Raw genomic sequence first — 14,156 nt, forward strand, 5'->3', positions numbered from 1 at the left:
TGGAATAGTAAATTATAATGGGTCAGTGTCCAGCACCTTCCCTGATATTTTATAGACTGGAGTTGGAATAGTAAAATATAATGGGTCAGTGTCCAGCATATTCCCTGATATTTGTCTGACTGGAGTTGGAATAGTAAATTATAATGGGTCAGTGACCAGCACCTTCCCTGATATTTTATAGACTGGAGTTGGAATAGTAAATTATAATGGGTCAGTGTCCAGCACCTTCCCTGATATTTTATAGACTGGAGTTGGAATAGTAAATTATAATGGGTCAGTGTTCAGCACCTTCACTGCTATTTGTCTGACTGGAGTTGGAATAGTACATTATAATGGGTCAGTGTCCAGCACCTTCCCTGATATTTGTCTGACTGGAGTTGGAATAGTAAATTATAATGGGTCAGTGTCCAACACCTTCCCTGATATTTTATAGACTGGAGTTGGAATAGTAAATTATAATGGGTCAGTGTCCAGCATCTTCCCTGATATTTGTCTGACTGGAGTTGGAATAGTAAATTATAATGGGTCAGTATCCAGCACCTTCCCTGATATTTGTTTGGCTGGAGTTGGAATAGTAAATTATAATGGGTCAGTGTCCAGCACCTTCCCTGATATTTATTTGACTGGAGTTGGAATAGTAAATTATAATGGGTCAGTGTCTAGCACCTTCCCTGATATTTTATAGACTGGAGTTGGAATAGTAAATTATAATGGGTCAGTGTCCAGCACCTTCCCTGATATTTGTTTGACTGGAGTTGGAATAGTAAATTATAATGGGTCAGTGTCCAGCACCTTCCCTGATATTTTATAGACTGGAGTTGGAATAGTAAATTATAATGGGTCAGTGTCCAGCACCTTCCCTGATATTTGTCTGACTGGAGTTGGAATAGTAAATTATAATGGGTCAGTGTCCAGCACCTACCCTGATATTTGTGTTACTGGAGTTGGAATAGTAAATTATAATGGGTCAGTGTCCAGCACCTTCCCTGATATTTTATAGACTAGAGTTGGAATAGTAAATTATAATGGGTCAGTGTCCAGCACCTTCTCTGATATTTTATAGACTGGAGTTGGAATAGTAAATTATAATGGGTCAGTGTTCAGCACCTTCACTGATATTTGTCTGACTGGTGTTGGAATAGTACATTATAATGGGTCAGTGTCCAGCACCTTCCCTGATATTTGCCTGACTGGAGTTGGAATAGTAAATTATGATGGGTCAGTGTCCAGCACCTTCCCTGATATTTTATAGACTGGAGTTGGAATAGTAAATCATAATGGGTCAGTGTCCAGCACCTTCCCTGATATTTATTTGACTGGAGTTGGAATAGTAAATTATAATGGGTCAGTGCCCAGCACCTTCCCTGATATTTAATAGACTGGAGTTGGAACAGTAAATTATAATGGGTCAGTGTCCAGCATCTTCCCTGATATTTGCCTGACTGGAGTTGGAATAGTAAATTATAATGGGTCAGTGTCCAGCACCTTCCCTGATATTTTATAGACTGGAGTTGGAATAGTAAAATATAATGGGTTAGTGTCCAGCATCTTCCCTGATATTTGTCTGACTGGAGTTGGAATAGTAAATTATAATGGGTCAGTGTCCAGCACCTTCCCTGATATTTTATAGACTGGAGTTGGAATAGTAAATTATAATGGGTCAGTGTCCAGCACCTTCCCTGATATTTATTTGACTGGAGTTGGAATAGTAAATTATAATGGGTCAGTGTCCAGCACCTTCCCTGATATTTAATAGACTGGAGTTGGAATAGTAAATTATAATGGGTCAGTGTCCAGCATCTTCCCTGATATTTGTCTGACTGGAGTTGGAATAGTAAATTATAATGGGTCAGTGTCCAGCACCTTCCCTGATATTTTATAGACTGGAGTTGGAATAGTAAAATATTATAGGTTAGTATCAGCATCTTCCCTGATATTTGTCTGACTGGATTTGGAATAGTAAATTATAATGGGTCAGTGTCCAGAAACTTCTCTGATATGTAATTGACTGGAGTTGGAATAGTAAATTAGATGGGTTAGGGGTCCATTAGGATGGCGGGCGGAAAAAGTCCGCCCGCCACCCTAACGGAGATCGGGACCGCCCGCCTAATGGGCGTGGGTCCCGACATTGGCATTAGGATGTGGACTGTGGCGGGCGCATTCCTCAGAATAACATTGTGGCGGGCGGTGCTCACTGCACCGCCCGTCACAATGTTAAAAACAAATGCATGCATTTGCATAATCGAAGCGGCAGGCACCGCGCGGTGCCTGCCGCTGCGATTATGCAAATGCAGGGGGGTACCGCAGGTACCCCCAGTGTGCCATCCCCCTTTGGCCGTCACTCTGGGGTCCGACGGGGCCCCCCAGAGTGCACCCCGCATGCCTTTCCGTGGCGGCATTGCCGCCACGGACAGGCATTGAGAAATGCCTATTCTAATATGGCTGGCGGTGTCTGCTAGACACCGCCACCATGTTATCCCTTTTCCACCCCGGCCACAAGGCGACCGGGGCGGAAAACAGGCGGGCGGTGTTTTCCACCACTGCGGTCCCCTCCGCCATCGTAATATGGTGGGGGGAATGCAGGGAAAGATGTTGGGCGGATTGCCTCCGCCAGAGTGCCGGTGGCCACCACTACCCTGGCGGAGGCAATCCGCCCGACATCCTAATGGGCCCCTTAGTGTCCAGCATCTTCCCTGATATTTGTCTGACTGGAGTTGGAATAGTAAATTATAATGGGTCAGTGTCCAGCACCTTTTCTGGTTTTTATTTGAGTGGAGTTGGAACAGTAAATTAGAATGGGTTAGTGTCCAGCACTGTCAATGATATTTCTTGGAATTTTTTTTGAGTACTATATTGCATTGGGTAAGTTTACATAATTGTATCATTTTTTAATGTAATTTTCATGAAGTGGCAATAGTGTGTTGTATATATATGTTAAATATGTATCTCATAAAGAATATTCTAAAAAAATTAGAAGTAATTTATTTGTTTTCATGATATATGTAATGGTACATGCAGTTTGAAATTTACATTTCTTTACATAATTAATAAATATTTTTATTAATAATGTATGCATTTATAAAAAATAAGTAGACATGGACGTTTTGAACATTTTTATTGTCAATTACTATTTATCATATGCACAGTACAGTATACAATATTTGTTTCATTTTACAGAATTATGTAGTTACATATTATATATTACATTACATTTATTTATATTCATAAATGTTGTAAATTTTGCAAAAAGCATATTTTAGAAAATATTTTAACAATAAATGATAAAGAGTTCTTACTTATATTTGGCAAAAATATAGTAACATTTAAAACATATTTAAAATAATAATTTTATAAGCATATTAATAATTTATTTAATAATGTTAATATATAAGATATTAATATTATTATATATATGTTATATATAGACATAAATATAAACTAATAAGCAGGTATATATTTATGTTTATAATTTTAATTGCAAATACAATTTTCAATACATTGGTACATATTAAATAGAATGTTCATAATCAAAATAAGTTATACAAATAATAATTATTACATATATATATAAATATATTTGAGGTTAAACATTATTCCTAATGGTATATTAAATAGTACATCATTTAGTAAGTTGGATATAATGTTTCATTAGTCATTTTCAACAATTTACATACATGTTTTAAATTATTAATAATAATAATTAATATAGTATATTAATTATTACAATTAATTTACAATGTTTGTAAATAATTACATTTTTAATAAAATCACATATATGAAAGGTACAACTATTTAATCACATTTATATTTTTCCTTGTATTCATTTACAATTGACCTATATACATTTTATTTATAATAATAATAAATAATGTATATTATTTATTAATATTATTAATTTACAAATGGAATATAGTTGTAGAGTCACTTAAATAAAGGAATAAACAAATATAATATGTATAAATTCACAAAAAAATATGTTTATTGTATTTATTGCAATTTGTATATATTATTTAATATTAATATTAAATCATATTAATAAAATATTATTTAATATTAATTATTAAAGGGTATTTAATATAATAATATTTTTATATGTGTTACAAAATAGTGTAGAAAATTATAAGTGTATTTATATATTTTATTTCAACTCAGTACATTGTATTTTGTATGTTTAACTTCCTAATATTGTTTCAAGGGGACTACTTTTTTACCGCGTAAGGTTATTTTGCTTCATTCAGGACTGGAGAAGCTCGCGGTTGGAAGCTGCGTCGCGTTGAGGAAGGTAAGGTGTATTTTAAGTAATATATCTTAGGGAATAGTAGTGTTTGAGTGTATATTATAGTTTTGTAGTACTATTGTGTGTATGTAGTAGTTGTTTTGCTATGTTTAAGGTGAAAAAACCTTTTGACGGAGGTGTCGTGTGTGTTTGAGGCGTAGTGTAGTTTAATGTTTTGGATATTATCATATGTGTATTTTAATGCTTTATATTAATGTTTATATATATATATTTGGACATGTAGGGACTTTTATGTGGGTGGGTTTGTTTTCTGTATGCTTTTTTACAGGTTCCGGTATTACGCTGTTTATTTCCGGAGAAGGAAGAGTTTTTTTGCGAAAAGAGTGTATTACTTTGTAATGTAATATTTAAAACTCTTTCTCATTTTTTTGTGCTTTCATGGAGCGATTTTTATTTATTTTAATATTTTTCGGGTTTTTAAGGGTATTCGTTTGGAATGGACTTGGAGAAGATAATGCGTTTTTTTTAAAAACAAAGTGTGTGTATGTTCGTTTTTTGGGATAAAGTATACACACTTTGTTTATTTTCGTGTTCCTGGAGCAAATTTTTATGTAATTTAACTGTTTTTCGAGTTTTGAGGATATCGTCTTGGATTGGGAGAAGAATATGCGTTTTTATTTTAAATTACGTGTGGGTATATTACTTTAAATTAAAAAGGTACCACACTTCTTTTTTGGGGATTTCTTGGAACGTATTTTTCATTTTTTATTTGTTTTCGGGTTTTTGACTCTTTCCACAACTGGATTTGTAATGGATTGCCAAAGGATTGGATGGGTTATAAGTGGATGTATTACGTCTTCTTCTGTGACATAAATTGTAAGTATTTTCATTTTATATTACTTGGGTGGGAAATGTAATTTTTATTTTTATTGTAATGTTTGATATTATAATAAATATTGCATATTTGTTTACAAATTGTTTTGTAAATGTTTCTAAATATGTACTACAAATATGTAATATTTTTAATGATGACAAAATATCAAGATTTTGGAAATGTTTAAGTACATATCTGATAGTATAGTAAGTTTTTTTAAAGATATTTTACAGAAGGGTTTTTGCTATTAGGGATAGGTACCCTAGACCTCTTGTTGAAGGATATAGTGTGACCTGGCTTTGAAGTAGTCGGAACATTTGTTTTGTTTGTTTTGATGGTTTTGGTCCTATTTCTGTTACAGATTGTTCCATGCGTAGTTCTTGGTAGCTTTGTTCTTTTAGTAAAGCTTGTATTAGATTGTGGAAGGTGGGTTTTCCTCTGCTAGTGGTAGCTTGGAATGCATTGTGCCATCCTTCTACACTGTTGTTAGTTTTAGCCTCCTGATTCAATGTACTTAGATATACATTCCACCAGGCTATGTGGAATTTAGGTTGTTGTCTGTGTCCAGATCTATGTAACCTTCCCACCGAAGTATCTTCAAAGTAGTCTAGAAGTGGGGCTAATTTCTCCTCATATTTCTTGTAGTATGGACTGTCAATTAGTATATTATAATGTTCTGCAACATCAGTAACAGGGACATAGGAAAGTGCAATTCATTTTTTTATTTGGTATGCAAAATTGCTATCTGTTGCATATAGGATGCTTAATGTTGATTTTTGGAGATGTCTCCATATGCTTTGGTTAAAATGATAATAGCAACCTGTATTGCTGTGTGGGGAAATGTTTTTAAAATGCTAATAATCATTGCTAGCGCGAAATCAATAATTATTTTCTGGGGAAAATAATTATTTATTTCATGTTTTATTACATTTAGTATTTCTGTATATGTGTTTTGTTGTTTGTTAGGTAACAAACAGTAAATAAATGGTATATGGTAATGATGGTACAATCCATGTATGCTATACAGTTGGTAGAATGGTTTAGGACATGGTTTAAAAGTACCATCCATCATCCAGTGTTCGCATTGTTGTAGTTTCCTTAAATTAGTTGCAGTAGCAAACATAATAATTCTGTTTGTAGGGCTTACGTTGTCATATAGTATGAATTTATCCTTATTATGTGTTATGCTCATTTCTGGGGATATTACAATTTCCTCAAATGTTGTAGGGTTAGGTTCAGTTGTAGTAGTGAGTCTTTTTTGGCATGCAATTGTGCGTTTTAGGGAGTCAATTGATGGCAGTTGACCTGAAGCATGGCTAGGAACTTTCAAAAGTTCCTCTTTTAGGATCTGTGTTGTTGGTTTGTTAGTTCCTGTACTTGCTTCTTTGATACTTTCCAAAGCATCCCTGATCTCTATTTCTGTGACATTAGGGGGGTGATTGTGTTCTCTAGTAAATAATACATTTGCTTCTTCAGTAGTAGCTCTACCATAGCATTTATTTGAATAATATTTAGTACATTTCCAAAATACTTTCATTCCTGTTTGTCTTTCCTGATTATAAACATACCCCATATAGCATAGTAAAAGTTTATTTTTCTGTGACATTACAAATTCTGCACCTTCAGTCATTTTTCTATTACTTGTGCTAGGAAAAATTAGAAATAAATATATTTTAATGTGAAATATAGTTCTATAGGTGTTTTAGACATTTATATTTCACAATTTATACTTACAGTTATCTTTTCTTGTTTAGAGAAATGCAGAAAATCTGTTTTCAAAATATTTCTTGTATGTTCTTCTTTTGCTTCTGTTGGTAGGAAGAGCAAGAATGTTATTAATTAATCTTTTATACTAATTGTTAGTTTTTCTAGGGGAAAGCTGTTTAGTAGGTAGCTTTTTAGGGCCTTTTAGGAAGTTAACAGATATACTTACTTGTTAGAATTGTGTAGTCTTTGCCTTAGGTGGGGTATAATTAGGATGTATTCTAAATATCTGTCAAGAAGATAGAATTTAAAAAGATCTTTATTAGACAAAGGCTTAAACATTTTAGGGCTTTTTAGGAAGTTAACAGATATACTTACTTGTTAGAATTCTGTAGTCTTTGACTTCGGTGGAGTATAATTAGGATGCATTCTGAATATCTGTGAAGAAGATAGAATAAAAAAATTTTATTATAAAAGGCTTAAACATTTTAGTGTCTTTTAGGAAGCCAACAGATATACTTATTTGTTAGAATTTTGTAGTTTTTGCCTCAGGTGGAGTACAATTAGGACTTATTCAGAATATCTGTGTAGAATATAGAATAAAAAAATCTATTAGAGAAAATATTTAGCATTTTAGGGTGTTTTAGGAAGCCAACCAATACACCTACATTTTTAAATATTGTACCATTTTCCTTTGGTGGAGTAGATTTAGGATGTATTGTGAATATCTGTAAAGAAAATAGAATAAAGAAGAAAAGGCTATTATAAAAGATTTCTAAAGAAATGTATTTTGTGTGTTACAAAACATTTATATATACTTACAATGAGTATGTAGTGGCTAAGAATTAGTCATAGGTTATTTGATGATTTTTAGAGATGTCTATAGAAGGAATAGTAAAGTAGAAAAATAAATGTTATTTAAACTATTAAGAGATATAGTTATATTTCGAGCTTAGTACTTGTTTTGTAAAAAAAATAGCTATAACTTACTTGAATGATTTATGTAGAAATCTTGTTGTCTGCAGTAGAATTCTCAGGAATAACTTTGTCAAAGTGCAGCCTTCTTTTTTCTATAGAGTTACCAGCAGGAATTGGCTTTAGGAATGTACTCCTTTTATAGTGTGTATTCCATGTGTTCATTCATTTGATTGGATGTTTTAAGAAAGGGAGCATTTCATTGGTTAGTTTGAATTTTTTTACATTTAATTGCTTGGTTTCTTGTTGTGAAAAAGCAAATCTGAGAAGAATTCTGCATTGAAGGTCGTTATTATTTTATTATATTTTAAAATATGTAATTATAATGTTATAATATATGTTGGCTAATTAGTATTTATTAATGTATGTGCTGCAATGTTTTGATGATATGTGCCAAAAATGGTAGAAAAAATTCATGTGTTTTTCAAAATGTTTATATTTCATTTTATATGTATTGTGGAGTGTTTATAGTACAAAAAAGCAAGAATTAAATATAAAATAAAGTATTAAATGTATTAATTCTATTGTCGATAATAATATAATTTCGATATTTTGGCCATCTATATATATGCTGTCGATATTTTTGTAGTGTGACATATAATTTTTCTAAAAACGATACGTTTGTACTCTATATATTTGCTATCTATATTAGTGTAGTCGATATTTTAAATAGTCGATATTTTGTCCTCGATATTTTTGTAGTTTCTTAAATCAATATAGGAACTCGATATAATTGTAGTCGATATTTTTTCAACGATATTTTAGCAACTCGATATAGTGTCCGTCGATATTATGTCAGTGATCCCCAAGAAAGGCAGCAAGTAGGTGTGTGTATGTGTAGATGATGTGTTGATTGAGTGGAAGATGAATAATGTAAAAAATAAGAAAGGCTGCAAGTGCGCAAATTACCCACTGCCTTTAGCCGGGGAAGTAGTTACAACACAAAGGCTCGATAAAGGGCCATTTGTTTGAATTAGAATATGAAATTGAACAATAATTGATAACCCCAGCCAAGAAAGCCAGCAAGTGCGCAAATTTCCCACTGCCTTTGGCCGGGGTAGTAGCTACAACAAAAAGGCTCGATAAAGGGCCATGACTTTGAATCAGAATATGAAATTGAAGAATAATTGATAACCCCTGCGAAGAAAGACAGCATGTGTGCACATTTTCCACTGCCTTCTGCCGGGGTAGTATCTACATGAAAAAGGCCTGATAAAGGGCCTTGACTTTGAATCAGAATATGAAATTGAAGATTAATTAATAACCCCAGCCAAGAAAGGCAGCAAGTAAGTGTGTGCATGTGTGGATGATGTGTTCATTGAATGGAAGATGAATAAGGTAAAAAGTAAGAAAGGCTGCAGACGCGCAAAGTAACCACTGCCTTATCAGGGAAGTAGATCTTTGGATACACAGCTCATTGCACAGACTGTGCATCGCAAGAAAGGATGCAAGTGTGGAAATTACCCACTGCTAGTCACAGGAATTAGTTACCAAGAAGACTGAATAATGGGCCTGCACTTTGAATTTGCCTTACAAGAAGAATAATTGATAACCCAGCCAAGACCGGCAGCAAGTGTGCAAATTTCCTACTGCCTTCGGCCGGGGTAGTAGCTACAACAAAAAGGTTCAATAAAGGGCCATGAGTTTGAATCAGAATATGAAATTGAACAATAATTGATAACCCCAGCCAAGAAAGGCAGCAAGTGCGCTAATTTCCCACTGCCTTTGGCCGGGGTAGTAGCTACAACAAAAAGGCTCAATAAAGGGCCATGACTTTGAATAAGAATATGAAATTGAACAATAATTGATAACCCCTGCGAAGAAAGGCAGCAAGTGCGCACATTTTCCACTGCCATCTGCCAGGGTAGTATCTACATGAAAAAGGCTCGATAAAGGGCCTTGACTTTGAATCAGAATATGAAATTGAAGAGTAATTGATAACCCCAGCCAGGAAAGGCAGCAAGTAAGTGTGTGTATGTGTGGATAATGTGTTCATTGAATGGAAGATGTATAAGGTAAAAAGTAAGAAAGGCTGCAGACACGCAAAGTAACCACTGCCTTATCAGGGAAGTAGATCTTTGGATACCCAGCTCATTACACAGACTGTGCGTCCAAAGAAAGGATGCAAGTGTGTAAATTACCCACTGTTATTTACGGAAAGTAGTTACCAAGAAGGCTGAATAAAGGGACTGCACTTTGAATTTGTATTACAAGAAGAATAATTGATAACCCCAGCCAAGAAAGTTAGCAAGTGTGCAAATTTCCTACTGCCTTCGGTCGGGGTAGTAGCTACAGCAAAAAGGCTCGATAAAGGGCCTTGACTTTAATTCAGAATATGAAATTCAAGACTAATTGATAACCCCAGTCAAGAAAGGCAGCAAGTGTGCACATTTCTTACTGCCTTCGGACGGGGTAGTTGTTACAACAAAAATGCTCGATAAAGGGCCTGTACTTTGAATACGGATATGAAATTAAAGGCAGCAAGTAGGTGTGTGTATGTGTAGATGATGTGTTGATTGAGTGGAAGATTAATAATGTCAAAAATAAGAAAGGCTGCAAGTGTGCAAATTACCCACTGCCTTCTGCCGGGGTAGTATCGACATGAAAAAGGCTCGATAAAGGGCCTTGACTTTGAATCAGAATATGAAATTGAATGGTAATTGATAACCCCAGCCAAGAAAGGCAGCAAGTAAATGTGTGTATGTGTGGATAATGTGTTCATTGAATGGAAGATGAATAAGGTAAAAAGTAAGAAAGGCTGCAGACGCGCAAAGTAACCACTGCCTTATCAGGGAAGTAGATCTTTGGATATCCAGCTTATTACACAGACTGTGCGTCCAAAGAAAGGATGCAAGTGTGGAAATTACCCACTGCCATTCACGGGAAGTAGTTACCAAGAAGGCTGAATAAAGGGCCTGAATTTTGAAATTTGAATTGCTTAAAGAATAATTCATAACTCCAGCCAAGAAAGGCAGCAAGTGTGCAAATTTCCCACTGCCTTTGGCCGGGGGTTAGTAGCTACAACAAAAAGGCTTGATAAAGGGCCTGCATTTTGAATACGGATATTAATTAGAAGAATAGTAGATAACTATAGCCAAGAAAGGCAGCAAGTAGGTGTGTGTACGTGTAGATGATGTGTTGATTGAGTGGAAGATGAATAATGTAAATAATAGGAAAGGCTGCAAGTGCGCAAATTACCCACTGCCATTCACGGGTAGTAGTTACCAAGAAGGCTCAATAAAGGGCCTGCACTTTGAATTAGAATAACAAACAGAAGAATTGATAACCATAGCCCATACTGGCTCTTTTTTAATATTGGTAGACTTTTGTTAAGCTTTGCATTGTACATGAACGGTAGGAAGTGCGCAAATTACCCACTGCCATTCATGTGTAATAGTTACCAAGAAGGCTCAATAAAGGGCCTACACTTTGAATATGTATTACAAGAAGAATAATTGATAACCCCAGCCAAGAAAGGCAGCAAGTGTGCAAATTTCCCACTGCCTTTGGCCGGGGTAGTAGCTACAACAACAAGGCTCGAAAAAGGGCCTTGACTTTGAATCAGAATATGAAATTGAACAATAATTGATAACCCCAGCCAAGAAAGGCAGCAAGTGCGCAAATTTCCCACTGCCTTTGGTCGGGGTAGTTGTTACACCAAAAAGGCTTGATAAAGAGCCTTGAGTTTGAATCAGAATATGAAATAGGTGTTATATTTAGTTTGGTTTCCACTGAGTTAGTGGTACCTGAAACAACAAGGTTCTTTGGAGCTTGCGAAGATGTGTGCTCTGGGCAGGACGTACTGATAGTAATGTTTTATGTGTTGTGAATTCTGGCTTAGTAAGGGCAATTGGCGATTTTGTGTAGGTTTGAGGGTAGTTACTTTATTTGGTACTGCACTTTATACGTAATAAATGAAGAATCAGTTGAATTCTTCCTGAATATGGCCATGTGGTGATGGCAGTAGGCAGCGGTTAGCAAGAGCCCATGACTACGTGACATTGATTACAGCTGCATAATAATGGTAATTTAGTGTGTGTGAACGCAGCGATGATAAGTGGTGGAACGAGTTAGTGGCACCTGAAGCAACAAAGTTCTGTGGCGTCTGCGATGATGCGTGGTCCAAGCAGGACGTATTGGTAGCAAAGTCTTTAAAATTAAGTTTTCTAATAAATATTGTTTTTCCATTCACAGAAGTAAGTTGAAGTATATCTCCAAAAAGTATGATATATTTTTTTCTAAATAAGTCATCTCATTCAATACGGTCACGTGGTGATGATTTCTGGTGCATTGAGTTAGTAATACCTTTGGCGCTGAGCTTGAACGTACTCTGTGATGATGTGTGGTTGGGGTGGAGGCACAGTAGTTGAAGTAATGTCTTTTGTCAATTGAATTCTGCATCAATTCCATGTAAAAGGGAAAGTATGTCTCACTGTGACATAAAACTGTTCACTCTTCTTTGTGATGATTTATGGTGCACAGAGTAAGTAGTATCTTTGGCGCTGAGCTTGTACGTTCCCTGCACAGTGTAGATTGAAGGCAGTTGTTAACAGACATAGATGAATGCTTTTTGTCACTTATTTAAACATAATGTGAAGACATATAATAGAATTGTCTCTGCATTAAATAAATGAAGGATGAATTTCCTACTGTTCAAACTCTAAGAAAATCTGAGGACATTGTGCAATTGTCTCTGTTTTAAATAAATCAAGATTGTATTGAATGTTTTCTGTAGTGCTGGCGCTCTTCGTATCTAGTTGTCAACTCTACTGAGTGCAGAATTGATTGAAGGCAGTTCTGAGCACAGATATTGAAGAGAAATTTACATCCAAAGCTGAATTGAAATTGTGAACCCTATATTCCGCAATGTAGATCGAAGGTACTACTCGACACAAACATTGATGAATGCTATTTTGTACAGTTAACAGAATCTGAGGACATAGTACAATTGTCTCTGCCTTAAATAAATCAAGACTAAATTCCATGTTGTCTGTAGTACTGATGCGCTCCTGGTATCAAGCGGTAAACTCTGTTGATTGCAGTGTACATTTGAAGGCAGTACTTAGTACAGACATTGAGGAAAGTTTTTTGTGGCATCCATTAACAAAATTGTCTCTGCCTTACATAAATCAAGTTGTGTCCAATTGTCTCTGTCTTAAATAAATTGAGACTGTTTTCAATGTTCTCTGTAGTGCTGATGTGCTCCTGGTATCAAGCTGTAAACTCTGTTGATTGCAGTGTACATTTGAAGGCAGTACTTAGTACAGCCATTGAGGAAGGTTTTGTGTGGCCTCCATTAACAAAATTGTCTCTGCCTTACATAAATAAAGGCTAACTTGAATGCTGTTCATGGTGTAAATGGAAAACTGAATTCAAGATGTGAACCCTGCTGTCTGCAGTGGAGATCGAAGGCACTAGTCGATACAGACATAAGTCTGCGATGGTGTGGCATAACATAATGTCTCTTTAGTTGTAGTAGATCTCCAAAAACTATGACGTGTTTTCCTCCAAATAATACGTCACATCTCTGTTTTATAAATGTGCTGCATTCTTAAATGCACAAAGGCAAGCATTAAGTTTGATACCATGCTTACCTCATCAATAATGAGAAGTTTGATTTTCTTCAAGACTCTTGAAACTTCACAATAAGCTTCTCCAGATAGCTTGTGGTATTCCAATTTGTTTTCATGCTCTACTGGTAGCATTAATAGACGGTGTAATGTAATTCCTTTAACATTGTGTGCTGCCAACCAAGTTGGAGCAGTGACAACAAAAGACAAATGTGACTCAGTTGTTTTTTGTTGATAAGTTGTAATTACTTTCATTAAAAAACTTTTCCCTGTTCCAGCTTGTCCACTCACGTTCATTCGGATAGGTTCAAATGATGAGCAAGAACACTCTTTCTTCTCATGAAGTAATCCATGGTCAATCTGTTCTCTTACTTGCTCATATATTTGATTCTGCTCAACATTTAGTTGTTCTTCCAAGTTTCCTAAGTTTGTTACATCTCCTTGAGCTTGATACATTGCTGTTTCCACCTTTTCCATAGCAGTTGCTGCTTTATTTTGAACAATTGGTTCTCCTAGTGGATCCTGACTCAACCAAGCAGAAGTTTGACTGTCTTGAGAACCGTCTCTAGCAATCTCAGCTGCAATTGTAGCTTCTTGCTAAATTTCGTCGTTCAACATTTCCACATAATTAGCAAAAACAGGAAGGTACACTTACTGTACGCGTGGGGGGGCGGCTGAAAACATACTTTTTTTTTAAACAACATTTTTTTTAAAAGCCTCGAGAGGGTGGCGGTCCCCGGAGCAGCGGGGGGGAATAAGCCCCCCTGCATACTTCAAAATAAGACCCCAGGGGTGG

The 14,156-nt window shown here is 35.4% G+C and overlaps 1 protein-coding gene and 1 pseudogene across 1 annotated transcript in view; one reads left to right on the forward strand and one right to left on the reverse strand.

Moving 5' to 3' along the window:
• The window catches only part of CAGE1 (cancer antigen 1), a 1,013,025-nt gene that overhangs the window by 659,283 nt on the left and 339,586 nt on the right, over positions 1–14,156 (forward strand). The gene's annotated exons all lie outside the window — the stretch shown is intronic.
• Positions 1–14,156, reverse strand: part of LOC147722492 (uncharacterized) — a 90,613-nt pseudogene that overhangs the window by 10,772 nt on the left and 65,685 nt on the right.

The sequence above is a fragment of the Lissotriton vulgaris genome, chromosome 4_1 (assembly GCF_964263255.1).
Source record: "Lissotriton vulgaris chromosome 4_1, aLisVul1.2, whole genome shotgun sequence".
Taxonomy (NCBI): domain Eukaryota; kingdom Metazoa; phylum Chordata; class Amphibia; order Caudata; family Salamandridae; genus Lissotriton; species Lissotriton vulgaris.